At 40.7% G+C, this 27,838-nt stretch overlaps 1 long non-coding RNA gene across 1 annotated transcript in view; it reads right to left on the reverse strand.

Annotated features, from left to right (window-relative positions):
- Positions 1-9,689: 9,689 nt before the first annotated feature.
- LOC149746918 (uncharacterized) overlaps positions 9,690-27,838 on the reverse strand; it is a 267,262-nt gene continuing 249,113 nt past the window's right edge. The window contains exon 4 of the long non-coding RNA XR_016388354.1: positions 9,690-10,866. This is a non-coding gene — a long non-coding RNA (uncharacterized LOC149746918). The remainder of the gene's footprint in view (positions 10,867-27,838) is intronic.

Genomic DNA, 27,838 nt, shown 5'->3' on the forward strand with positions numbered 1-27,838 from the left:
AACGAAATTGAGCTATTTGTAATGAGGTGGATAGACCTAGAGTCTGTCATACAGAGTGAAGTAAGTCAGAAAGAGAAAGACAAATACCATATGCTAACACATATATATGGAATTTAAGAAAAAAAAATGTCATGAAGAACCTAGGGGTAAGACAGGAATAAAGACACAGACCTACTAGAGAATGGACTTGAGGATATGGGGAGGGGGAAGGGTGAGCTGTGACAAAGTGAGAGAGAGGTATGGACATATATACACTACTAAACGTAAGGTAGATAGCTAGTGGGAAGCAGCCGCATAGCACAGGGAGATCAGCTCGGTGCTTTGTGACCGCCTGGAGGGGTGGGATAGAGAGTGTGGGAGGGAGGGAGACGCAAGAGGGAAGAGATATGGGAACATATGTATATGTATAACTGATTCACTTTGTTATAAAGCAGAAACTAACACAGCATTGTAAAGCAATTATACCCCAATAAAGATGTTAAAAAAAAAAAAAAGAAATTGTATTGGAAAAGTCACAGAGGCTAAAAATGTACGTAACATGTTGAAGAAACATTGTCTAGACTCATGCAGTTTATATAAAAATTCAAAGAGTACTATTAACTAAGCTTGTAGAAGTTTATTTCAACCCACATAGTTATAGATAAAATTGCTTGATTTACCCAAAACTCTTCCTTTTAGTCTGGTAAGCACCTCCTTCTTTTAAGGAACTACTCTCTCCCATTCCACCCCAAACTCAACACGTAGTTCCAATGGGAGCTGATACTAATAGCCTCTCTTTCTGCCAGCCTCAACCCTTCCCCATTGCTATTCCAAGGTATTCAATGAGATACCTTCTTTAGGATTTGTGCATTTGGAATTACTTGAATTTTCTTTTTTTGTTCAATGAAAAACTATAAAAATGTGAACCTAAAGCCATTAGAGCCCACAGAGAAAGGGAGCTAACAGAGAGAACTAAGAAGAAGAGATAGGCAAAGGATCCTAATGATGTTCAAGCCTCTGGTTCTAGCCATACTTTTTCTTCCTGTTATTTCTTTTTGTGAACCACTGACTTTTCCTTCTCACTCAAGCCAGTTTCTGTCATTCATAAACAAGAGTCCTGACTAACATGTGGAGTAAATAAGAGGTCCCTAAATGCCAAAGATGTTTGGATTTGAGGAGCTAACTGTGATGACTGTGAGGTCCTATCCACCTGAGAATCTTTAGTTTTATAACATTTACAGCTAAACACAATAGGAGCCATGGAGGTCTTAAGAAAGGTATTGAAGTTTGCAAGGCAGCACTTCAAGAAGATTATCCTGGCAGGAGTGTATAGAATGGACTGGAGCAGAAATAGGCTAGAGACAGTTAAAGCAGAAGAGTTGACTATGAGAACAGTTCAGCCATGAAGTAAACAGACAACTCAGACTGGGGGTGGGAGCCCAGAGCGGAAGAGAAAGATCACTTTAAAGAATCGTTCATCTTTCCAAAAGAGTCATCAAAGGAGGAGCACCGTCACTGGACATTTGGTTATGACTAATGGATTGGGATTCCGTCTTTTTCCAAGTATTTAATACAAATAAATCTCCCATTTCCTTGGGTTTCTTGAGTCTTTTCCCAGGGAAATCTACCTCATCTTTTGAGACATAAAAGCTTAAGTCATCTTTCCACAAAAATCCTTCTAACTAAAACAAAGACGTCTTCCAAATTGACATTTCTATAGCAATTTTGGTTTTTTATGACTCACTGATTTCAGCAAAGAGGAGGTAAACAGGGCAGATCATGCATAAAACCCGTGTCATCCTGATGGAATCACAGGTTTCTAAGAGACCACGTGAGGTCATCTGTTCATCTCTCATGCCCTGGTCCAACCATTCCTAAACCATCCTGGAGAGGGATGACCTCAGATTTAATAATTTTAAAAGTATCTTTTTGCTTAGTGATTCCCCCACGACATATGCCCATGGACACACACAGCCAATGGAACCGAATTCCAGGACTTAATTGCTCTCACTCTGAAACTGAAACTGGGAAAAATGGTTTCTTTAATAGAAATTCTTACTTGGAATTTTAGAGCAGGTGGGCCTTTCTAGATTGTTCTAACCCAGTGTTTATCAGACATAACCTAATCATAAGCATATTTATCAAAATGCACATTCCCAGTACCCTTCCAGAATGACTTTGATTCCATGGGTTAGGAGTAGGATGCTAGAATTCTTACTGGACAGTTTTGGAAATAATTGTATCTAATCCTTAAGGATCCAAATGAGGCTGTGAGACATTAAATTGCATAGCTGGAAGAACTCAGAGCTCCTAAGACTCAGAACTCCACTAAGACTCTTGTTTAACTTTGTGCTTCTCTTAATGAAGATGGGAAACAACTAGCTTTCCCTCCTTGGGTGCACTTAATCACACTGTGTATGTATCTATTCAATACCATTGCACTTATCAACTGACAGTTTAACTGTCTCTTGATACTGATGCTAATGGTAATAATAACAACAGCAATAATAATAATTGCTATCATTTATTACATGCTTTCCTGTTATCCCCAGATTTGGGTCCATTTAGGTTCTTAGAAAACAGTGTTTTGTAACTGAAGTAAGTCAGAAAGAGAAAAACAAATATCGTATAATGTTGCCATATGTGGAATCTAGACAAATGGTACAGATGAACTTATTTGCAAAGCAGAAATAGAGTCACAGATGTAGGGAACAAACTTATGGTTATCAAGAGGGGAAGGAGGCATGGCATGAACTGGGAGATTGGGATTGACATATATACACTACATATATATACATATATGTATATATATATGACATATATACACTGTGTATAAAATAGATAACTATTGCGAACCTACTGTATAGCACAAGGAACTCTACTCAGTGCTCTGCGGTGACCTAAATGGGAAGAAAATTTTAAAAAGAGTGGATATATGTATACACATAACTGATTCACTTGCTGTACAGCAGAAACTATTGCAACACTGTAAAGCAACCATACTCCAATAAAAATTAATTAAAAATAAAAATAAAATAAAATAAGAACACAGTGTTCTATAAAGACAAAAGCCAGGAAGTCCCTGATTCATCTTCCAACTCGCCATTGCTTCTACACTGACCTCGGAACTCACAGTAAATGCCCTTTAGAAACGTGCTAGGAACATAACCCTGCACTTCAGCCCATTAATAGACATCATCTCATTAAATCTCAACAACCCAATTCGTTAACTCTCCCTAACCCACTTGTTATGTCATTATTTCACTAAATCCTTACAGCCCTACCAGCTGATTTCTCCTGACATCCACTATTTTTTTTTTTTTTAAATTAGACCTCTATTATTATCTGCTGCATGGACTGGGTACAATATTTGCCCGATCTAGTCACAGCTATCCCAAGTCTTATACTTCCTACCAATGATCTATCCTTTGGATTTTAGCTCAAGATGACAAACATCACTCCTGAAATAGGATGACAGTAAGAGGCAAGAGAGGAAAAAGTCACATTTTTGAAAAACAAAATCCACTAGCCAGGAACCCAAGACTCATGGCTTTGTATGGAAAGTTCCATCTGCTTTTTGTGGCACCTGGATCAGATTTTCCCCTCCAGCCAGGAGAATATGCCACTCAAAAAATCTGCCTTGGATGGTGGCGTGATGTATTCTGCCATTAAGCACTCGTGGCAAGGAACACATCCAGGATTTGCTTACTAAGAGGAGATGGCAAAAGAAGCGGCTTTGCTAAAGTCTCCAGAATAAATTTCTGTTTAAACCCAAACCGTGAAGTTGAAACTGGGTATTAAAAAAACGTAAAGCCTGCAGACTCGCACTTGGGTATAACTGGCACTATACCTTTTCCCGATTATTTGAAAATAGCCTCTGTTGATTAAGCCACATTTAAAGAACAGGGAATTTCACAGTAAAGTTTCTAGAAAAAATAAAATTAGATGGGGTGTGGGAACTAAAAAATAAGGGCAAATTCCACTTAGAAATAAGTAGCTATCTTTCTCAGGAGCAGGTCCTCGTGAGTTAATAAACCTTTAGTAAAGGAAAGGGCTTTAAAGTGAGACACACCTGATTTTAAAATCCTGTCTCTTCCCCTAAACAACACGATTGCTTTGGAGCTCAGCCTCTCTGTCCGCATAATCCACAGACTAAAATCTCAGAAGCTTATCTGGACATCCCATGTAAGTTTCTAACACATTACATGGCATATAAACAAGTGCTTTTTAAAACTTCATAAAAAGGATGGTTCCCAGCTATTCTGTGTGGTCATTTTGAGGGAAAAAAGAAAGGGGCATTCCTCCAGAAAACTATGCTGGTTATTTGGTTCAGAGTTGGAACCACTTCACCCCAAAATGGGAAGACAGGCAAGTCAAGAGAAGGCACTTAAGGAGACAAAGAGGTTTCCACAGGCCTGGCTTTCATTCGGGGCCCCACTGAAGCTTTGGAGTGCCTATGACAATGGTGCTATGCAGAGTATGGACACAGTGCACCTGCAGCTCAGAAGGTTTGTGACAAATGCAGCACCAAGCAATCGCAGGCACCACGAAGGTAGCAGATGCAGACCTTGCAGAGATGTTCTCTGTTCGCGTTCTTAGCAGAGATGGTGAAGTTTTCAATTATGGGAAGACCCTCTTTAAGACAAAAGTCTAACAGTCACTGACATTTGAGAAGCTGAGTTAATCTATCCCCCCAAAGTTGGACAGTTCTTTGAGTGTTCAGTGAAGCCACATCAATCACTTTGACTTCCTTTTGATGAATCTGGATAAAACAAAATCTCTCTCAAAGAACCATTCCAATTGGAAATCACCTTAAAGGACAGGAGAAAATAGCAATCAGTGAGTATCTGTCATGTGCCAAGATCTTCTTATGTTCGTTCTCTTAACAGCTTTACACATTAGGCCTTAATATTACCATTTTAGAGATAAAGGGCTATGGCCCAAAGAGAATAAATTATGTGCCCACTATTTCATAGCAAGGAAGTAACAGAGATAGGTTTTGAGCTCCATTTTATCTTTAAAACTCTTGATATTTCATTGTATCACACTGGTCCAAAGGCAGTGGGGAAGTCAGACAGCAGTAAATTAAGCATCAAGAAGTGGGCATTTTCGTTCTGTGCATTTGCCCTAGTGTGGAGGGGCAACTGATTTCACACAACTCTGACTTTTGCCCACAGATAGTTACGTCGGGTTAGTGCCCACCTACTCTGTTCTCACCCCGAGTGGGTGAGCAGAAATTCTATTCTGATTCTAACTAGCCAGAGTTAGCACAGACCTCACAGATTAAGGGGAAAAGTCCTCCACAAGCCTGCCCAGCCACCAGCCACAAGTTTCAGGGGGTCCCCAGGCCACCCATACTTCTGACTGGCTACAAAGAAGGGGTTCCTACAACCCCCTCAGGTTTGACAATTTGCCAGAATAACTCACAGAACCCAGGGAAGCGCTGTACTTACGACTGTAGTTTACTATAAAGGATACTCCTAGTGACAAGATCTGGGAGGGTCCATGGCTTTCCCCTTTGGAATCAGATGCATCACCCTCCCAGCACATGAATAATGTGTTTACCAACAAGGCAGGTCCACTGTCCAGAGTTTTTATTGGGGTGTTATTACATGAGCATGATTGATTGAACTCAATTTCTAGCCCTCTTCCACACCCACACCCCAGAAGTCAAAATAACTCAAAGTTGCAACACTAGTCAACATGGTTGGTTTATCTTATGACCACACCCTACGCTAAAACTATCTAGAAGCCTATCATTTGTAATTATATAAGCATAAAAAAGACACTCTTCATCAGGTGGGATAGTTTAAGGATTTAGAGTCTTGCAGGAACAAAGGCCAGTAAAATTCTTTATTATATACCACCACCCTACCCCATCCCACTCTCCAAACTTGCTCTCTTTCCTAGCATCTCAGTTCTGTCATGGGCACCATCAACCACCCTTTAGGCCTGCCACACTAAAAACCTGAAGTTGTCTTCACCTTTTCTCTGCTCTTCTTAGGTAGGTTAATTTCCCTTGGGTTGATTTTCTTCTCCAGGTTTCCTGGGTTCATCCTCTCCTCTCCACTTCTACTACCACCATTACCACTGCCATTCAGAATTCAAACCCACAGGAGCCTAAGTTGTTGTCCAATTTCCTGACTGATCTGCCTGGCCCCAGCTTCATCTACTTCAATCCTTCTTGCACAAAACTATCAGATCAATCTTCATTAAACATCCCAGTAATTAGCAGTAGTTTGTTCCTCTGAGCAACCTGTATGAGAATCCTTTTCTCTGTACCATAAGGTCCCCTGTGATGTCACTGCTTTTTGCTCAAGAAAGATCAGAAAAGCAACCAGAGTTCTAAATGGTCTTAAGGAAAAGCACACAGGATGGTAACTGGAATGAGCACTGATCCAGAGTCCAGAAGGATTAGGTTTGAATCCTGACTCAACTGCAAGCTACAGATGCCTACATTGTAGAGGCACTGTATAGGGCAGAGATGTAAGGTGCTCAGTACCTAGGTTATTTAACACAGAAAATCTAATCTGCAGTTAAGTGGGTGTTTTTCACTCTCATTTCTCTAAACCCTTCCTTTTTAAGGTACTATATTAACTTTGTATCGCTGCTGAAACAAATTACGTGAACAGTGGTACCAATTAATTTTCTTTCAGTTCTGGAGGTCAGAATTCCACTGGGATAAAATGAAGGTGTTGGCAAGGCTGTGTTCATTCTGGATGCCTGGTACAGAACCTGTTTCCTTGTCTTTCCCAGCTTCTGAAGGCCATCTGCCTTCCTTGAGTCCTTTCTCCACCTCCAAAGCTAGCAACTGTAGGCTGAGTCCTTATGGTGTCATCTCTCTGGTTCTCCTTCTTTTGCCTCCTTCTTCCACAGTTAAGGGCCCATGTGACTACACTGGGTCCAACTGGATAATCCAAGCTAATTCTCCAGTTTAAAGTCATCTGATTAACAATCTTAATTCCACCTGCATCCTTACTTCTGCTTTGTCATATAAAGTAACATATTCGGATGTCCCAGAGATTAGGATATAGGCATCTTTGGCCAGGGGAGGGCATTATTCTGTCTCATGCTGAGTTCAGGTAACCCATTCCCTATGAAGCTTTCCCTGAGGGTTCTCACCTGCATTGGTCTCTTTCCTCTAACCCAGTAGTGTTCAATCTTGTCTGCACACGGGCATCACCTGTGGCACTTCAAAAACGATTGGGTCCCATTCTTGAGAAATGTGGATTAAATTGGTCCAAGGTGTTACCTGAGCAAAGGATTTTTTTTTTTTTTTTACAAAACTCCCCCAATGATTCTAATATGGAGCCAAAATTGGGAGACACTGAATTTTGGGGAATTTTTGTATTTTCATCTTATCTGTCAATGTACAGAGGAGGTATCACAGGCTGATTAAAAACAAGACTGCAGTCAAATTACCTGTAGTCACATTTTTTGGCTCCACTACTAACTAGTGGTCAGGTCTTGAGCTATTTAAGCAATCACTTGGTATCTATGTTTCTTTATTTGTAAACTGGGAAGAAGAATAATGCCCCACAGAGTTGTTAAGAACACTGAATGATATAATGCACGAAAAGTGTCCAGTGTAGCACACAGCTCAGAATGTGCTCCCAACCAATACTAGCTCTAAGAATGTTTCACGGCCATTCACTTTATCTTTGAAACTCACCTACAAGCTTTGCCTGGGCATAATCAGCCCCTCTTTCTGTGGTTCTCAAAAAACACTTGTTATTTGATGGATAGGAAACAAGCAAGTGTAGCCAAACCATATGATTGCAGCTCTTTGAGCCATAAATCTTATTTTAGTTTTAGTATAGCTTTGTCGTATCTTTGCTTTCCAAGTATGTTTAACCAGTGTAATCTGGATGCACTTTAGAATCATTTTGGAAGCTTTTTAAAAATATTAGGCCCAGAGATTATCCCCGCAGAGATATTAATTCAGGTGGGCCCCAGGCATCAGTGTTTTTTAGGTCTCCAGGTAACTGCAATACACAGCAAGGTATGAGGCTCTCTGACCTGGACTAAATTTCTACAACTGCTGCGCTCTGGGTACAGTCGTCCCTCAGTATCCACGGGGGATGGATTCCAGGACCCCCACAGATATCAAAGTCCGAGGATACTCGAGTCCCTTATATAATATGGCATAGTTCATTCTGCCCTCCGTATCTGCGGGTTCTGCATCCATGGATTCAACCAACAGTGGATTCAGCCAACCATGGACTGAAATCGCAGCTGGTTGAATCAGTGGATGTAGAACCTCTATACCGAGGCTGACTGTACTTCTAATGAAGCTAGCGACGTATGCCTGAGAATGCCATGGTGAGTCTATTGATTGGGAGAGAGTTTAGTAAAGGGAAAATAAGAAAAGAGAAGGGATTTAAAAACAGGAAAAACCAGAAGGAGAGAAAGTAAGGAAAAGGAGACTGTGAAGTACACCTAGAAGGTATCTCCTGATCATTTATTGGCACTTACGCCAGTTATTAACTGTGCTCTTCCATCCCAATTAGGTCCTTAAGGAGACATGAGGATCTCTCTTTAAGGAGGATCTCATTAGAGGACTGGAGTTTCTGTGTCCTTCCCAGAGCATGTACTCATATCAGCAAGCCTGAATCCAGCCACTGCACAGATTTCTTCTGTGGCAACTCAGGTAGGTAGTATTGGAAGAGGTGTGAAAAAAGACTAAGTTGAAAGTTTGGGGCTAGTCCTTAAACAACTCTAGAGAGGAAATTCCTTGCTCACCCTGGGTGGCTTACAGATCACTAAGGGGCCTGCAAGGAATGTGAGTCAGGAGACAATTACTCAAAAAAGTTGCTCAATCTCCTAACATCTGGTGGCAGAGAGAGGCTCTAAGTAACCTCAAGGTGACTTTCAGGCATGGAACAGCAACCGCACCAGGCAGGTGGCCCCAGCACAAAGAAGTTTCCTATCTGCTGCAAAGGGGTCTGTAGCAAAAATCACATCATAAATTAAATTTTCATATCTTTTATAATTTATAAAATTCTTTCCCATTTATGAGTTCACTTGTTATTTTTTTTCAAGAAGAAAAAAAAACCTTTGTAAGATACATAGGTCAAATATTATCCCCATACTTGAGATAAAGAGCCCAGTCTGAGGCAGTTAAGTGATTGAGTGATAGAGGTAAAGGCTTCTGATCTTATCTGCTTTCTGGATGCACCCTGTTTTTTTTATTTTTTGCGGTACGCGGGCCTCTCACTGCTGTGGCCTCTCCCATTGTGGAGCACAGGCTCCGGACGCGCAGGCTCAGCGGCCATGGCTCACGGGCCCAGCCGCTCCCCGGCATGTGGGATCTTCCCGGACCGGGGCACAAACCCGTGTCCCCTGCGTCGGCAGGCGGACTCTCAACCACTGCGCCACCAGGGAAGCCCTGGAGGCACCCTTTTTTAAAGAAAAGGATAATTAGTCATGGCATAGATGATTACAAAATAAACTATAAGTATTTAAAAATGAATTATCAAGGTGCTAAAAAATAAGCATTAGGAGGGCACCAGTAAGACTCCATTTAAGAAAACTTCCTAGGAAATGTGAGTTTGGAGAGGTATTTTGACACCGAATAACAGCAATTTCCACTGGGAAATGGAATTTCAATAAACAGAAGAATTTCAATAAACAGAAGAAAGTAAGCAGAAGAAAGTCATATAAATATATATATATATACATATATATATATATATATGTATATATATATATATATATGGAAAACCTACCACCATACACATACTTTGGAGTGAAAATGAAATCTCATTTGCCAAAGGTCATTGTGTTGGAAGTCAGACACTTGCTTCATCATAGCTACTGATCATTAAATACCTGAATAGCAGCACAATACAAGATTCTTGACACACATTAACCACCTAATCCTAATGACTGCCCTACAGGATGGGTAATTATTACAAGACTGTTCTCAGTTCACATATGAGGAGACTGAGGTGCCCCCAGGCAGTGCCCCGCAGCTGGTGGATGGCGGAGCCATGATTCAGACCCAGGTCTCTGACTCCGAGCTCATGCTTTTTCCACTGCTCTATGCCATCTCCTCAAAGCCCATAATTAAGCAAAATAATATGCTCTTCACAAATGAAAAGATCTCATGCACGAACGTGATGAGACAACATTTGGTTGATGGGCTTCCAAATGTGCGGCAGATCCTTTTTCTGGAAACCGCATTTGGCTTAAGGGGCCTAAAGTCCAGACAGTAGTGGTGATGTAACTCGAAGTCTCCGTGGCTGTTGGCCTTGAGTCTGAAATAGCTCTGAGCCCTCCTGTCCTGGCATCTCTCCTGCACCCGCTCCCCCGCCCTGACTGCCACCGAGCTCAGACTGCCCGCAGGACTTGCAAGTGGCTGAGGAGACAAGCTCATGGGGTTTGAGACAAGGTACACTGCGATCTCCTTCCTCATCCCAGTAACTATTTCCACTGCTCTCACCCTCTCCGGAGCTTATTCTCAGCTCTGTAGGACTTCATGTTTGTTTGTTTTGCTTTCAGCTCTAAAAAGGACTCTCAGCAGCAGTTCAAGGCTCTTATAAAATTACTTCTCACTTAGAGCAGTCCTGAGGGTGGCTGAAAAGGAATGATGGACACTCTGCAAGGTGGTGCTTGAGACCAGATTTTAAGCGTAATCGGCTGTGATGTCTCCCCACTCCCACTCCCGTCCACCTTGTTTTAGTCAAAGAGCATCTTCCCTCAAGTCCGAAAGTCAGTCAACAAACAGTCCACCCCAGGGTTCTCATCACACTCAACAACTTTACCTTCGAGTCCTCGTAATTCTGCAGCTGTGGTTTCTCTGTGTGTTGCCATCTCCCCTCAGTCTTCCTGGGCCCAGGTCTTGTCTTCCTTGAGAGCTTATCCTTTTCCTACCAGGGTTAGTTTCTGTTAAAAGGAAGCAATAAAGAGTAGTGAAAAGGGGCCATGGAATTAAAGTCCAAAGAACTCAGGCTATGTTTACTTCCCTTTTCCATCACATAGATGGGATGACTATGGACTAGCCACCTAGTTGTGGGAACCTCCTTTTCTCATATATAAAATAGAGATCACGTAATACTTGCTCTACTTATCTCACAGACCTTTAGTAAGGATCAGAGAAAAGAGTAGATGGAAAATAACTCAATAAAGTAAGGGTAAATTCACTGGCCACTCATATGACTAGAGACTGTGCTTTCACAGAGCTCCCTTTAAAAAGGGGGAGGCAGAACTGGAAGTGAAGTATTATATGGTGTAACGTGGTGAAGGAATGTACAGACTGTCATGGGGGCCTGGAGGAGGGAGACTGGCTGATGTCTGGGGACATGGGGTGCCAGAGGTTCCAGAAAGAATCCAGAGAGGAAGTCAGATTTAAGCTGGGCCATGAAGGCTGAATGGACATTTTCTGAGAAAACAAAAGAGCAGAGGGCATTTCAGAAGAGGACCCGTGCCTATAAAGAGCCTTATATGCTAATATGAATTTGGCTTCCTAAGCGCCAGGAGTGGGGTCAACAGCTAGTTTGAAGCAGAGTGAAATAAGAAACATCTTTTAAAAACAGCATTTTAGAGGCAGAAGGGCAAGGAAAACATGAGAAAAATTAATTGTTGCTGTTGTTATTATTATAGGAGGTTATCTCCACATGAACCTGAAAGACAGGCTGATTAATGATTGGGTCCAGAGTTCAGTTATCCTCTGCACAAAGGAAAGGGAGTGAATCCTGGAGCAAGACTGGGAAGGGAAAGAGACACTGGTCTTCATCCAGAGGTAAGGTGACATACTGAGTAGGATAAAGGCTCCCTTTCAAGGGAGTGGAAAAGAAAATGAACCGCAGAATGGCAAAATTTATCTCTGAGTCTGGACTCAAAGGAGTCTAGATAAGATCAATGACACTCTTTTGATGTGCAGGGAGGATGTCTTCTGTCACCAGTAGGGATGCAAGGAAGCCCCTGGAAGGGACCCCAGAAGAAGTATGCATAATACGCCCAGAAGAAGATGTATTATGTCTGAGTCTTTGTATTAAATAGCAGTTGTACTTCCCCTAATCTTAATCCCCTTCTGTTATCCCTGAGACATCAGCCATGTCACAGAAACCTTATCAACTCAGCTGTGCTGTGGTGAAATAAAAATGAAGCTTGTCCAGGCAGGGATTATAATGATAAAGAGAGAAGCAGCGAGAATAATGGTTAACATGTATTGAGAATTTTCTATGTGCCAAGAATGAAGTGTTAGGAGCTTAAGTGGATTACCTTATTTTCTCAACAATCTTGAGATTACAGAACTCTAGTTATTCTCATTTTACAGGTAAGAAATCTGAGGTTTAGTGTGGTCAAATAACTTGCCCAAATTACACATCTGAGATGTGGGGTTCTGTCTCCAGAGACACTGTCTTTGCTGCTACCCTGGATACCTCCAAGCTGAGGCTCACAAGGGGAGCGGAGGCTTCAGTCCAAGGGTGCAATGGCCACATCCAGCATGGAGTGGACCTGAAGGAGACTGGCGGCGGCCTGGGGAGCTCTCTGAGATGGAGCAGCCACTGGGGTCCATTGCTGAGTGATGGAAGTGCAGGCAACGACCCACATAAACACTGGGGATGAGTGGGGAGGAGGCCTGGGCCTTCTCTGAGAGCCAGTAGAAAGGTCAGGGGCCTTAAAAATGAAGGCCAAGCACCTGTTCATAGTAATGAGCGACACCAAGGCAGCAAACTTCAGCCTGACCTATGTGGCTGTCTTTTATGCCTACAAGATGGTGAGGCCCGAGGGACATCCAGATTGTCCTAATATGACAATGAGTATGCGAAAGTGAACAGAGAAAAAGAAGAAAACATCAAGAAATTATGAACTGTCCCATATTCAAATTTCAAACTTGAAAATTCCCGAGAAAAAGGCTCACTTCTACATAGATCTAAACAAATTACACGCCGACAGCATGCTGTTTTTAGAGCCCTCTGACTTTATCTGGTGTTCTATTATCAACTCCACTGTTACTAATGGATATTCTTGTGGAACCCAACACTTGGAGGTGCGAGGAAGAAACTGGCAACAGCATGAGAAATTCCCTTAAAGGCAAGTAACATCAATGTCTACCCAAGGGGCCTTGTAGACATGCCACTGCTTTCCAAACCAGTCCCAAAGGAGACGTGTGGGGTCTTAGCCAAGGAGTCTTACTCTCTTAGGGTGAAGCCTCTCCATTTCCACAGTCCCTGTAGAAACTTCTACTGTTCATAGATGGCTCCACCATTAGGCTGTCTACGCATAAGGCAACTGAATATTAAGATCCCCACCACTCAAAATGTGGAGATCCAAACCATCAACAACAGCAGCATATGGAAGCTTATTAGAAATTCAGAGTCTTAGACCCCACCCAAGACATGATGAATCAGAATCTCTATTTCAACAAGATCCCCAGGTGATTTGTGTGCATGTTAAAATTAGGAAGCACAGCTTAAAATTGCCGAGACCTTTAAATATCAGACACCACGTAGGATATAGCGTCCATGTTACAATTTTAACTCAAGTATGAGTTTGTGCCTCTCAATCAATTAATGAATCCATTAACTCTTGACCTCTTTACCTGTCCCTGACTCTGCTAAGCACTGTTGGTGAAACAAACAAACAAAAATCCCCAAAAGCAAAAACAAAGAAAAGTCAAGATACACCTGTTAGGCATCCTTACGGTTCTGTTGGAGAAAGAAAACATGCATATGCTTAGGGTGACCTTTCAGAAAAGTAAATCAAATCCTGTCACAGTCCTGCATACAATAGCCAGGGTTCCCCATTGCCAACTAGATGAAGTCTAAACTCCAGTAGAGCATAAGAATTCTGTTAACAGCTTGGCACACACCTTCCTCCCCAGCCTTTTCCACGGCCACCATCTCTCCCCGAGTGCTTTGCTACCATCACACTGAACTTGATGGTCCTTGAATGTGCAGAGCTGGTGCTCATCTCCTCACCCTACACTTGCAGAATGTCTCTGCCTCTCTCTGCCCTTCTCTCTCTCTTTTTCTTTTAAGAAATTTATTTATTTAATTTATTTATTTTTGGCTGCGTTGGGTCTTCATTGCTGCACGTGGGATTTCTCTAGTTGCAGTGAGCAGGGGCTATTCTTCGTTGCGGTGCACAGGCTTCCCGTTGCAGTGGCATCTCTTGTTGTGGAGCACGGGCTCTAGGCACGCGGGCTCAGTAGTTGTGGCTCGCTGGCTTAGCTGCTCCGCGGCATGTGGGATCTTCGCAGACCAGGGCTCGAACCCGTGTCCCCTGCATCGGCAGGCGGATTCTTAACCACTGTGCCACCAGGGAAGCCCCCTTCTCTCTTTTTATAACAACTGCATTTAATTCTTGAGACTTTCTCATCTTCTTTCTCAGGAAGCTTTTCTTTGGCTTCAAGTTTGAGGGAATATGCTGCCTCTCTAGTATATTTCCATTACAAATTCTGTTTATGACTGTCTCGTAGGTACAAAGACACCCAGTAAACGTCTGGTTGGAAGAAATTAAAATGGCATAGGAAACAGCTATAAATCAATGATGCAATTGATCAGCATCACAGCCTCCACCTCAGACACACCCTGTTCCACGTTTAAGTGCGCTAATCCTTTGCACTCAGGATTCTCCCAGGAATCTTCTGACCTGCCTGCTAAGCCCTGTGGGTGCTGGAGGCCTATTTCTCTGCTTTGGAAGTCCTTCCAAACCTCCTTCACTTGGGAGACACCTACACATCCTTTATATTGGGTTGGCCAAAGAAGTTCGTTCTGGTTTTTCCATCACATCTTACAGATGTTCCACTTCAAATTGTTTCACTTCAATATTTCACTTCAAATGTGACATCCTTTTTCTTTTTTTTTTAACATCTTTGTGGAGTATAATTGCTCTACAGTGGTGTGTTAGTTTCTGCTTTATAACAAAGTGAATCACCAATACATATACCTATATCCCCATATCTCCTCCCTCTTGTGTCTCCCTCCCACCCTCCTTATCCCACCCCTCTAGGTGGTCAAAAAGCACGAAGCTGATGTCCCTGTGCTATGTAGCTGCTCCCCACTAGCTATCTATTTTACATTTGGTAGTGTATATATGTCCATGCCACTCTCTCACTTCGTCCCAGCTTACCCTTTCCCCTCCCCATGTCCTCAAGTCCATTCTCTGCTTCTGCGTCTTTATTCCTGTCCTACCCTAGGTTCTTTGGAACCTTTTTTTTCTTTTTTAGATTCCACATATATGTGTTAGCATACGGTATTTGTTTTTCTCTTTCTGACTTACTTCACTCTGTATGATAGACTCTAGGTCCATCCACTTCACCACAAATAACTCAGTTTTGTTTCTTTTTATGGCTGAGTAATATTCCATTGCATATATGTGCCACATCTTCTTTATCCATTCATCTGTTGATGGACACTTAGGTTGCTTCCATGTCCTGGCTATTGTAAATAGCGCAGCAATGAACATTGTGGTACATGACTCTTTTTGAATTATGGTTTTCTCAGGGTATATGCCCAGTAGTGGGATTGCTGGGTCATATGGTAATTCTATTTGTAGTTTCTTAAGGTACCTCCATACTGTTCTCCATAGTGGCTGTAGCAATTCACATTCCCACCAGCAGTGCAAGAGGGTTCCCTTTTCTCCACACCCTCTCCAGGATTTATTGTTTGTAGATTTTGTGATGATGGCCATTCTGACTGGCGTGAGGTGATACCTCATCGTAGTTTTGATTTGTATTTCTCTAATGATTAGTGATGTTGAGCATCCTTTCATGTGTTTGTTGTCAATCTGTATATCTTCTTTGGAGAAATGTCTATCTAGGTCTTCTGCCCATTTTTGGATTGGGTCGTTTGTTTTTTTGATATTGAGCTGCGTGAGCAGCTTGTATATTTTGGAGATTAATCCTTTGTCAGTTGCTTCGTTTGCAAATATTTTCTCCCATTCTGAGAGTTGTCTTTTCGTCTTGTTTATGGTTTCCTTTTGCTGTACAAAAGCTTTTAAGGTCCCATTTGCTTATGCTTGTTTTTATTTCCATTTCTCTAGGAGGTGGGTCAAAAAGGATCTTGCTGTGATTTATGTCATAGAGTGTTCTGCCATCCTTTTTCAAATTCTTTTCCCAACTAGGTTATTACAGAATACTGAGCAGAGTTCCCTGTGCTATATAGCAGGTCCTTGCTGGTTATCCATTTTAAATATAGCAGTGTGTACATGTCAGTCCCAAGCTCCCTAACTATCCCTCCCCCCCACCCCAAACCTTCTCCCCTGGTAACCATAACTAAGTCTGTGTGTCTGTTTCTGTTCTATAATTTGAAAAAGAATAGATACATGTATACCTATAACTGAATCACTTTGTTGTATACCTGAAACTAACAGAACATTGTTAATCAACTATGCTCCAATATAAAATAAAAAGTAAAAAAAACCAAAAAAACAAATGTGACATCCTCTAGGAAGCCTCCCCCACTTCCCAAGACTGAGTTGGACTTTCCCATCTCTGTGTTCTTATGTCACTTTGTGCCTATCTCTATCAAGATCTTATCTGGTTGATTGTGTATCTTTGCCTGCTGCTCCCACCTTACAATCAGCTTTTCTAGGACTGACACTTGTCTTCTAAGGCAGGAATAGAACTGGTTGTGTTTTATTCATGTCTGTACTCTCAGTGTTCTGCAAATATCTGGCACAAAATAGACCAGTGCTGGGCTTCCCTGGTGGCGCAGTGGTTGAAAGTCCGCCTGCCGATGCAGGGGACACGGGTTCATGCCCCGGTCCGGGAAAATCCCACATGCTGTGGAGCGGCTGGGCCCGTAAGCCATGGCTACTGAGCCTGCGCGTCCGGAGCCTGTGCTCCGCAACGGGAGAGGCCACAACAGTGAGAGGCCTGCGTACCGCAAAAAAAAAAAAAAAAAAAAAAAAAAATAGACCAGTGCTTCCCAACCCCCTGCTAACTAATCATCAGAACCAACCATATGTCACTCAGAAATCCATATGCCTATGTTTCATCCCCCAATTCCTGCGTCCGTAAGTCTAGGATAGGGTCCAAGCATCTATATTTTTCAAATGCTCCCCAGATAATTCTGACGTGCAACCAAGACTTAGAAACACTGCAGTAAGCCCTTTGTAAAGTTTGTTGTGAAGGAATTTTTCATCCTCTACCCCTGGGAATGACCCATTGCTTTTCTAGATAACCCTGAGGTATCTCCTTGACATATTCTGCTTGGTTGGATTGCCTTGGTCCTTTCTGGCTAAATATATCTTATACCTACCCCACATCCTGGCATCACTACAATGATAGGAAGCACAGTATATACAATGATAGGGCTCAATTGTGTGTGGCCACCTCTATAAATAATAGGAGGCAGAGAAGAATGCTCCCAAGACATCATGCCCATATCTCTGCAACATTATCCCTTAACTTTCCTGGAGTGAGCTTATCTGTGCTCCAACTAGACTGTGCCCCAGCTAGACTCCTTGAAGGCAGGGCTATTCTCTTTGGTGCTGTGATCTCAAATCTTCTCCCAGTGGCTGCCACATAATAAGTGCTCAATAAATGTTTGATGACTCACTGACTCCATTCAGACTAATTGTCTAAATGAACAAATGAGTGAAAGAGAGGATCTGGATAGATGGAAAGGAGGAGGAACATTCTTGCAGGGGTGGGAATTAGGAATCAATTTGTTCACAGGTCTAGAAAAGAGAATGAGCTTGATGCATGCACAAGATAACAGTCTGTGAAGACAGCTGCACCTTTTTGGTGAAAGGTAGAGCCCTCTGTGGTTCCTTGCCATGGGATTTCTAACAATGGACTGCTGTACAGTGCAGGAGGAAGCTCTCTTGGGAGTGCAGGTAGAGTTATTCCTAATTCTGCCTTAGAATTACTCTACTCCTATCAACAAAGGGAATAAAGAAAATGAAAGAGAACATTTATTTGGTATTTATTTTGTGTCTGGTGCTTTGCATATGCTCTCTCCCTGAATCAGCTTCTTGAGCCTTTCCTGCAGCTTTTCCAGCGCTGGAAATTAAAGTAAGAGAATTTAAATGACTTTTTCAACTTGTACTTTTCCCTGCATGTTTTGCTGCTTCCATTCACTTAAGCTATCTGCGCCTTAGTTTCTACACTTGAAAATGAATGGACTGTGCTAGGTTATGTCCTAGGCCTTTTTAGTTCTAAAATCAACGTGTTTAACTTGACAGTGGAGATCCTCAATCTTAAGGCAACTTCCTGTGAAGCCTGTCTGATACAGTACTATGCACCATTCAGTAATAGCTCACTGAATGAAAGAACAGAGTTTAATCACCTAGAACAGAGTTTAATCACCTTGGTGTACCTGGGAGATAAAGACAGTATAACATGTTGTTCTAGTTAAAAAGGTTTGCTCTCAGTTCCTGAACAAACCTTGCATATTCCTGTTTCTTCACTATTGCCTGTGTTTTGCTCTCCACTCATCAAAATTCTACTCTGTCTTCAAAGTCCAGCTCATCCATGCAGGCCTCTCTGGCTGCCAATGAACCAATCAATATGGTAAAGAGGATGGGATTATTCCAGTTGATTTAGGGATGGAGTCAGTCCCACCTAAACCTTGGGTTGCTGCATAATGAAGGAAGAATAGAATGGAGGACAGGAGGCAACCTCAGTGTCCAATATATTTCTTCACGGGGATTTAGCGAAAAAATGCTCCCAAATTGCTCTTCCCTAGAAACTCTGGGCTTCAAAGACCCTATTATTGCCTCAGAAATAAAATGACTGTATCTAATTTAAAAATTGACATCACCTTTAGTTTTTACAATTCTTGCTAGACTTTTCATAACCAACCTCTGCTCTGCTGTCACATACCATTAAATCTGCATGCACCCAGCTCCCTCACGTGGAAGAAGTCCCTCAGCCTTTTTTCTTTTTTTTTTTTTTGGTATGTGGGCCTCTCACTGTTGTGGCCTCTCCCGTTGCGGAGCACAGGCTCCGGACGCGCAGGCTCAGCGGCCATGGCTCACGGGCACAGCCGCTCCGCGGCCTGTGGGATCTTTCCGTACCGGGGCACGAACCCGTGTCCGCTGCATCGGCAGGCGGACTCTCAACCACTGCGCCACCAGGGAAGCCCCCTCAGCCTTTTATAGTGGTATAAGATTACTGAAGATGACTGAGCTTATTCATTACATCTCTGCCTAAGGACACCCTGAAGAGGTCCAGGTCACTATGCATGCAAGCAGAACCACCTACCTATGGAAACATTTATTCTTCTTAGTGTATCTTTGTTCAGTCTTAATAAAACAAGATGGAATTAGCATTAGATAGACACAACTACAGAAGTAAAGTGCTTACTCCATACATACACATATATGATCTCTGATATTCAACACAGATGATTAAGGAATGTGTTAAACATTCTGGACCACTGTGATATAAGAATCATAGTGAAATTCTGCTCCTGGGAATTTTAAAATCAGACAATAATTTTTTGTCCTGTGAAGGTTATCATTTAACATTTGCTCACTTTTGTATCCCTGACACCTGGCACAACGACAAAAAGAGTCATTCAGTAAATATTTGTTGACTGAATCCAACAATCAATGGATTCATCTCTATTTTTTTCTCTCTTTCTCCGCTAATATGACTCTGAAAATGTGTCATCATTATAATAAACACATTAATTTAATGCCGGAAAATGAGTCATAAAATGGAAGAAACTTCTGTCCTCTGTGCTTTGCTAATGTTTCTGTAGTTATATTTGCAATTCATTTGTTTTTACATGCCTTTCTCCTCCACTGCACCTGTGTTTTTAAGGGAAGTGACTGTCTTACTCATCTCTGTATCATCAACATTCATTATAGTGTCCAGCACATAATACGTTTAGTAGATGTTTATTAAACGAATGCGTAAATATATTTCTGAAATGATAGCTGTGCCTACCTTGACTTCCCGCTCATCCCTGTCCTAGTTATTTTTTTAGAATTTTTAGATCTTTCTCTGTTGTATTTAGACAGGCAGCATGTGGGAAATTTAAAAGTAAATCCCTCTCTACAAAAAGTAAAGACTCCTGATATAATCTTTTAAAAATCGTTTTTTTAAATCACAAAATTGTAATGCTTGAAAGAATCTCATCGATCTCTCAAATGCAAATATTATATTAAGAATCCTACTTAGCAATAATATGAGATTGGTATGATATTTTTAAAAGGAATATGTATGATATGCTAAAGAATGAAGACTTTGAAAAAATATGTGACCAATCATTATGCAGGAGAAATTAAAGAGCAAACAATCAGCATACAGAAAATCTTTCACAGAAACAGTGGTAGGGATTGTGGGGGAATATGAGCTCTCATGCTCTGTTGATAGGAGTACAGACTGGTGATGCCATTCTGAGGAGCCATCTGGCATTACTGGCTGCATATGAATATATCATATAACCCAAGATCCTGAGTGAATAATCGAAAGAAATTCTCGCACAATCTCCATAGGAGTAAGTAAGAGAGTTTGCAGGAAATCAGAGGCAACCTGAGTGTCCATCAACTACAGCATGAATAGGCAAACTATGATTCACGAACCCCAGGAAATTTAGTATATGGCAATATAAGTGACAGATCAGATTTTCATATAGCAATACGATGAGCCTTGGAAAAATAGTACTCGATGAGATACATGATACAAAACCATTTATGTTTTCTTCATTTCTTTTTCATTTATTTCTGATCTGATGTTTATGATTTCTTTCCTTCTGCTAACTTTGGGGTTTTTTTGTTCTTTCTCTAATTGCTTTAGGTGTAAGGTTAGGTTGTTTATTTGAGATGTTTTATGTTTCTTGAGGTAGGATTGTATTGGTATAAACTTCCCTCTTAGAACTGCTTTTGCTGCATCCCACTGGTATTGGGTCATCATGTTTTCATTGTCATTTGTTTCTAGGTATTTTTTGATTTCCTCTTTGATTTCTTCAGTGATCTCTTGGTTTGTTTCTAGGTATTTTTTGATTTCCTCTTTGATTTCTTCAGTGATCTCTTGGTTATTTAGCAGTGTTTTATTTAGCCTCCATGTGTTTGTATTTTTTACAGTTTTTTTCCTGTAATTGATATCTAGTCTCATAGCGTTGTGGTCAGAAAAGATACTTGATATGATTTCAACTTTCTTAAAATTACCAAGGCTTGATATGTGACCCAAGTTATGATCTACCCTGGAGAATGTTCCATGAGCACTTGAGAAGAAAGTGTATTCTGTTGCTTTTGGATGGAATGTCCTGTAAATATCAATTAAGTCTACCTGGTCTAATATGGCTTTTAAAGCTTGTGTTTCCTTACTTGTTTTCATTTTGGATGATCTGTCCATTGGTGAAAGTGGGGTGTTGAAGCAAACAACAGCAAAGATCAATAAAACTAAAAGCTGGTTCTTTGAGAAGATAAACAAAATTGGTAAACCATTAGCCAGACTCATCAAGAAAAAAAGGGAGAAGACTCAAATCAATAGAATTAGAAATGAAAAAGTAGTAACAACTAACACTGCAGAAATGCAAAGGATCGTGAGAGATTTCTACAAGCAACTATATGCCAATAAAATGGAAAACCTGGAAGAAATGGACAAATTCTCAGAAAAGTACAACCTTCCAAGACTGAACCAGGAAGAAATAGAAAATATAAACAGACCAATAACAAGCACTGAAATTGAGACTGTGATTAAAAATCTTCCAACAAACAAAAGTCCAGGACCAGATAGCTTTACAGGTGAATTCTACCAAACATTTAGAGAAGAGCTAACACCTTTCCTTCTCAAACTCTTCCAAAATATAGCAGAGGGTGGAACACTCCCAAACTCATTCTATGAGGCCACCATCACCCTGATACCAAAACCAGACAAAGGTGTCACAAAGAAAGAAAACTACAGGCCAATATCACTGAGGAACATAGATGCAAAAATCCTCAACAAAATACTAGCAAACAGAATCCAACAGCACATTAAAAGGATCATACACCATGATCAAGTGGGGTTTCTTGCAGGAATGCAAGGATTCCTCAATATATGCAAATCAAACAATGTGATACACCATATTAACAAATTGAATGAGAAAAACCATATGATCATCTCAATAGATACAGAGAAAGCTTTTGACAAACTTCAACACCCATTTATGATAAAAACCCTCCAGAATGTGGGCATAGAGGGAACTTACCTCAACATAATAAAGGCCATATATGACAAACCCACAGACAACGTCGTTCTCAATGGTGAAGAACTGAAACCATTTCCATTAAGTTCAGGAACAAGACAAGGTTCCCCACACTCACCACTATTATTCAACATAGTTTTGGAAGTTTTAGCCACAGCAATCAGAGAAGAAAAAGAAATAACAGGAATCCAAACTGGAAAAGTAAAACTGTCACTGTTTGCAGATGACGTGATACTATACAAAGACAATCCTGAAGATGCTAATAGAAAAATACTAAAGCTAATCAATGAATATGGCAAAGTAGCAGGATACAAAATTAATGAACAGAAATCTCTTGCATTCCTATATACTAATGATGAAAAATCTGAAAGAGAAATTAAGGAAACACTCCCATTTACCACTGCAACAAAAAGAATAAAATACCTAGGAATAAACCTACCGAAGGAGATAAAAGACCTGTATGCAGAAAACTATAAGACACTGATGAAAGAAATTAAAGATGATACAAACAGATGGAGAGATATACCATGTTCTTGGACTGGAAGAATCAACATTGTAAAAATAACTATACTATCCAAAACAATCTACAAATTCAATGCGATCGCTATCAAACTACCAATGGCATTTTTCACAGAATTAGAAGAAAAAAATTCACAATTTGTATGGAAACACAAAAGACCCTGAATAGCCAAACCAATCTTGAGAAAGAAAAACAGAGCTGCAGGAATCAGGCTCCCTGACTTCAGACTCTACTACAAAGCTACAGTAATCAAGACAGTATGGTACTGGCACAAAAACAGAAATATACATCAATGGAACAGGATAGAAAGCCCAGAGGTAGAGAATGGACTTAAGGACATGGGGAGGGAGAAGGGTAAGCTGGGACAAAGTGAGAGAGTGGCATGGACATATATACACTACCAAATGTAAAATAGATAGCTAGTGGGAAACAGCCACATAGCACAGGGAGATCAGCTCGGTGCTTTGTGTTCACCTAGAGGGGTGGGATATGAAGGGAGGGAGGGAGACACAAGAGGGAGGTGATATGGGGATATATGTATATGTATAGCTGATTCACGTTGTTATACAGCAGAAACTAACACACCGTTGTAAAGCAATTATACTCCAACAAACATGTTTAAAAAATACCTACTAATTTAATTATGCTACACACAATTTATCTAAAGAACCACATATTGTTAAATTTACGAAGTATTTTTTTCACAGCTGAACTAAAAGATCAGTTCTATATTTTAAAATAAATAAATAAACAAATGAAGTATTGTCTGTGGGTTATCATATACAACGCAAGAATACTAATCAGACTTTCCTATCCTGGAAGAGTTAATATAAGTGAAAGATAATGGTAATCTTTAAAGTAATATATAAATATAAAGAGTTGTTGTTTTTTTTTATAACTCTGAGACACCTGCAAGAAATCTACTCAGGGCTTTAAATTTATATATTGATCAATTTGTTTTTCTAAATTGGATTGTCCTTTTCAAAAACTTTCAATTGATTTTTTTTCTTCCCTTTTTAGGGATTACAGTTATGATATATACAGTCAGCACTCTGTACCTGTGGGTTCTGCAACCACAGATTCAATGGACAGCAGAGCAAAAAATATATATATGTATATAAATTCCAGAAAGTTCCAAAAACCAAAACTTGTATTTGTCACACGCTGGCAACTATTTACATAACATTTACATTGTATTAGGTATTATAAGTAATCTAGAGATGATTTAAAGTATATGGGAGGATGTGTGTAGGTTATATACAAATACTACACCATTTTACATAAGGGACTTGACTATCCGTGAATTTTGGTATCTGTCAGGGTACTGAAGCCAATCCCCCATGCATACTGAGAAATGACTGTATATGATGACTAATAGTGATGATCAGATTTTATATATATATATGTATGTATATATGTGTGTATATATATATATGTGTGTATATATATATATACATATATATATATATACATTTATATATATATAAAATCTTTGTGCCTCTCCAGATAGATCTGGATCTATCTGGAGAAGCACAATGATCTGTTCATTGCTTCTGTTTTCCAATTTCATTAGTCCTCAGAACTCAAATTCATGACTCTAGCTGTCTTTGAGAACAAGGGAATTTTTCCACTTTAACACAGTAAATCAGGAGGAAGAACTCTTTTTAGGTGGAAGATGATAAGCTTCACTTCAGATACAGTAGCTATGATGTACTGGTGTTAACTTCCACACGAAAATCCCTAATGGGTTGTTAGATATTAGCAACTAGTGGAGTAGGAAGAAGTTAGCAAGAGTTATTTATTGGGTGTCATCTGAATGGAAATACTAGGGTTAAATGTGAAAACTGGTCATTCCCCAGTGCAAGTTCAATATTAAAACAGTAACTTGAATGACAAAGAAGTGCCAAGTGCTTACTGGATGCTGGTATCATTCTTTGTGGTTTTAATGCACTGTTTCATTTAATTTTTATAATAACCGTATGAATAGGTGCTGACTTTATCCCCATATACATATATATATTTTTTTTCCAGTACGCGGGCCTCTCACTGCTGTGGCCTCTCCCGTTGCGGAGCACAGACTCCGGACACGCAGGCCTAGCGGCCATGGCTCACAGGCCCAGCCGCTCCGCGGCATGTGGGATCCTCCCGGACCGGGGCACGAACCCGTGTCCCCTGCATCGGCAGGCGGACTCTCAACCACTGCGCCACCAGGGAAGCCCCCTTTATCCCCATTTTTAACTGAGGTAACCAAGGCTTAATGAAATAAATTAATTTGCAAAAGGCCCCAGAGCTAGTGAGAATAGGAGCTGGAATTCAAACCTAGGTTTTCTAACTTGAAAGCCAAAGATTTTATTCACTGTATTAGACTGTATAGTGTGTAATTTATTCAGTAAGAATTAAAAACATATTCTCAGCAGGAAGGTTGTCCCCCAGCAATACACGAGGGGCCCGTGACTCCTTGAAATGACTCCAGTTTTCCACTTACAGGCAGACCTCGTTTTACTGCTTCCCTTTACTGAGCTTCACAGATATTGCATTTTTACAAATTGAGGGTTTGTGGAAACCCTGCATTGAGCAAGTCTCTAGGTGTCATTTTTTTCCAACAGTATTTGCTCACTTTGTGTCTCTGTGTCACATTTCAGTAATTCTCGAAATAGTTCAAACTTTATTATTATTGTTGTATTTGTTATAATGATCTGTGATCAGTGATCTTTGACTTTACTACTACAACTCTCCAAAGGCACAGATGATGGGTAGCATATTTTAGCAATAAAGTGTTCTTTAATTAAGGTATATACATTGTTCTCTTAGACATAATGCAATTGCACACTTAATAAACTACAGTTAAACATAACTTTTATATGTACTGGAAAACCAAAAAATTCGTGTGACTTGCTTTATTGCGATATTCGCTTTATTGTGGTGGTCTGGAATGGACCCCACAGTATCTCCAAGGTATGCCTGTACTTGGCTCTCTCAGAGCAGAGTCCAGTATGACATCCAAAGGAAGATTTCATATTTCCTACTTATACACTCCTTTAGGAAAAGACTATCACTCTTTCTTTAAAGTGCCAGGGCAACTGCATGTGACACAGGCTTTTGTGTCAAGTCACTTTTATCTCTGTAAGTACTGGAATATGTATTATATGAGTTTTGTACCTCTCTGAAAAAAATATAATATGCATATTATAACTAAACTGAAATAGTTCCTTGCATGAAAGCAAAGAATGATGAATGAAACCTAGTGTGATTTGCCTCTAATTGTGCTCCTCTGTGTCTGTCTTGTGTCCTTTTCTCCATTTCATTCCAAACAGGTCTAGCACAGAACAAATAGCATGCTAAATCATACTAAATAATTCAATACAGCACTTGTGGGTGTTTGGGAGGGATGTATATTAAAGATGACAGTAATCTTTGTAGAGGGGAGAAAGATCAGAAAGCTTGTACATATTCAGGAAATGTGTTTAGACATCCATTTATATTCTTTGCTTTGTTTCTTTTAAAGATTTAGTTTCTTTCAAGCTTTTGTGAGTGTAATACAGGAGGAGTCAACATATGACCTTTCTTTTAGTTTCTGTTAGATATTCAGGGGACAGATACCATACCAAAGAGTTTAGCAGCAGGGGAGGTAGTGTGGTTAGACAGTGTCCCTGGGTTCAAAACACACACATCAGGAGGTGGCTAGAGGAGAGAGAGACTTGAGGAGGTGGGGCTGGAAATCCTCACAGGTCAGCAGCAATAGGCAAGACAGTCATCCGGTAGCCACCTTTGTACTTGGCTAGGATTTATGGTTAAGCCTCCAATTCTTGACAGGTAGGACTGCCAAGAATAAAGGAAGTTTGAATCACTAGGTAGATTATCATAATGGAGATGAGACCCAGACAGAAGCAGAAAGGACAGTTTTCAAAACCAGGGCATGAGAGCAGGCTAAATTCTCAGTATTTAGCTGGAGTGGTTTAAGTGTCTCCTGTCTTCTATCAGCATTGGTGCAAAAGATCAGTGAGACCACTTCTGTAGGTGCTGTTAAAGATTCAGTCACAAGGCACATCTCTTCCTCTGGTTTGCATTTCATTGCCTCTTCAGTGAACAAACCATGATCATACTGACTTGGACTAGCAAGGTGATTGATTAATAATGGGCAGCAGAGCAAATCTGTGAGAGCTGCTGAGTTAATAAATATATACAAATGAACAAATGTTTATCCAAGTCATAATTGGTCTTTATCAGTTAGGGTCCCAATAAGAAACAGATGGCACAGTCAAATGGGGTAATTGAAAAAAGTTTGATAGATTATCGACAAGGGTGTAGTCAGGGAAGGAAGCCCAACCACAGGATGACGGAGCACTTGGATGTGGCTGGGACCAGGGGGGAGCTGTTACCATCCTTGAACGGCTTGAAAGGATGGGAGCTGAAAACAGAACCCAGCTACACCCACACAGCTTACAGTCTACATTAACATGACTTGGCTATTTCAGGCAACTCATGCCCAGGAAGATGAAGTTTCAAATAACTTTATTGTTTGTTTTAGGAACTTCCTGAAAGTCCATTCATCTTACTACCATACTACTTAGCTTATCCCAACTTGAGTAAATATCCCCTTCTCAGGATAACAGTTCAACTAAGCTTATCAAGCAGTTGTTTATTATTTAACTCACCCGAAAAACCTTGTCTTATTATATATCGACCAACCCTAAACTATCATATCATGAGTTTTGCCCCATGCTAACCAAGTCCTCACATTGAAAATTCCAACTTAAACCAGACCTTTGAAACCTCATATATATCTGACTTTGCTCTCTCTTGCAAGTTGCTGCTAGGATTCTATCAGAGTGATATGTCTTCCTATGATAAGCAAAACACTCAGCTTTGCTTTATCAACAGATTATTTTGGTAGCATTTGGGGCAGCCAGCATTTGACAGGGCCATTACTAGAAACTAGGACATATGCGTCACTGTAAGAGACTGGCCACCCAACAGGAGCTGTGACCTCTACAGTGGAGAGATGCAGGCTTCATTGGCCAGGTTGGGGTAAACCCGGGAATAAATACCCAGTGTCACTGGGCTCTCACCTTCCAGTCTCCTGCTAGTGTCTACCCCTTTTTCACATCCAGCTGGGAACCAGAGGACACAGCAGCTCTGGACACAGCTCCTAGATTCAGAGGAGGGTAGCAAAGGGCAAAACACAGATCTGAAGAGAAAAAGGAGACTATCCATCACACTGTGACCAGAAATAAAAATCAAC

The sequence above is a fragment of the Delphinapterus leucas genome, chromosome 17 (assembly GCF_059928025.1).
Source record: "Delphinapterus leucas isolate spDelLeu-1000000601 "Yukka" chromosome 17, BTC_Dleu_Yukka2, whole genome shotgun sequence".
Classification (NCBI taxonomy): domain Eukaryota; kingdom Metazoa; phylum Chordata; class Mammalia; order Artiodactyla; family Monodontidae; genus Delphinapterus; species Delphinapterus leucas.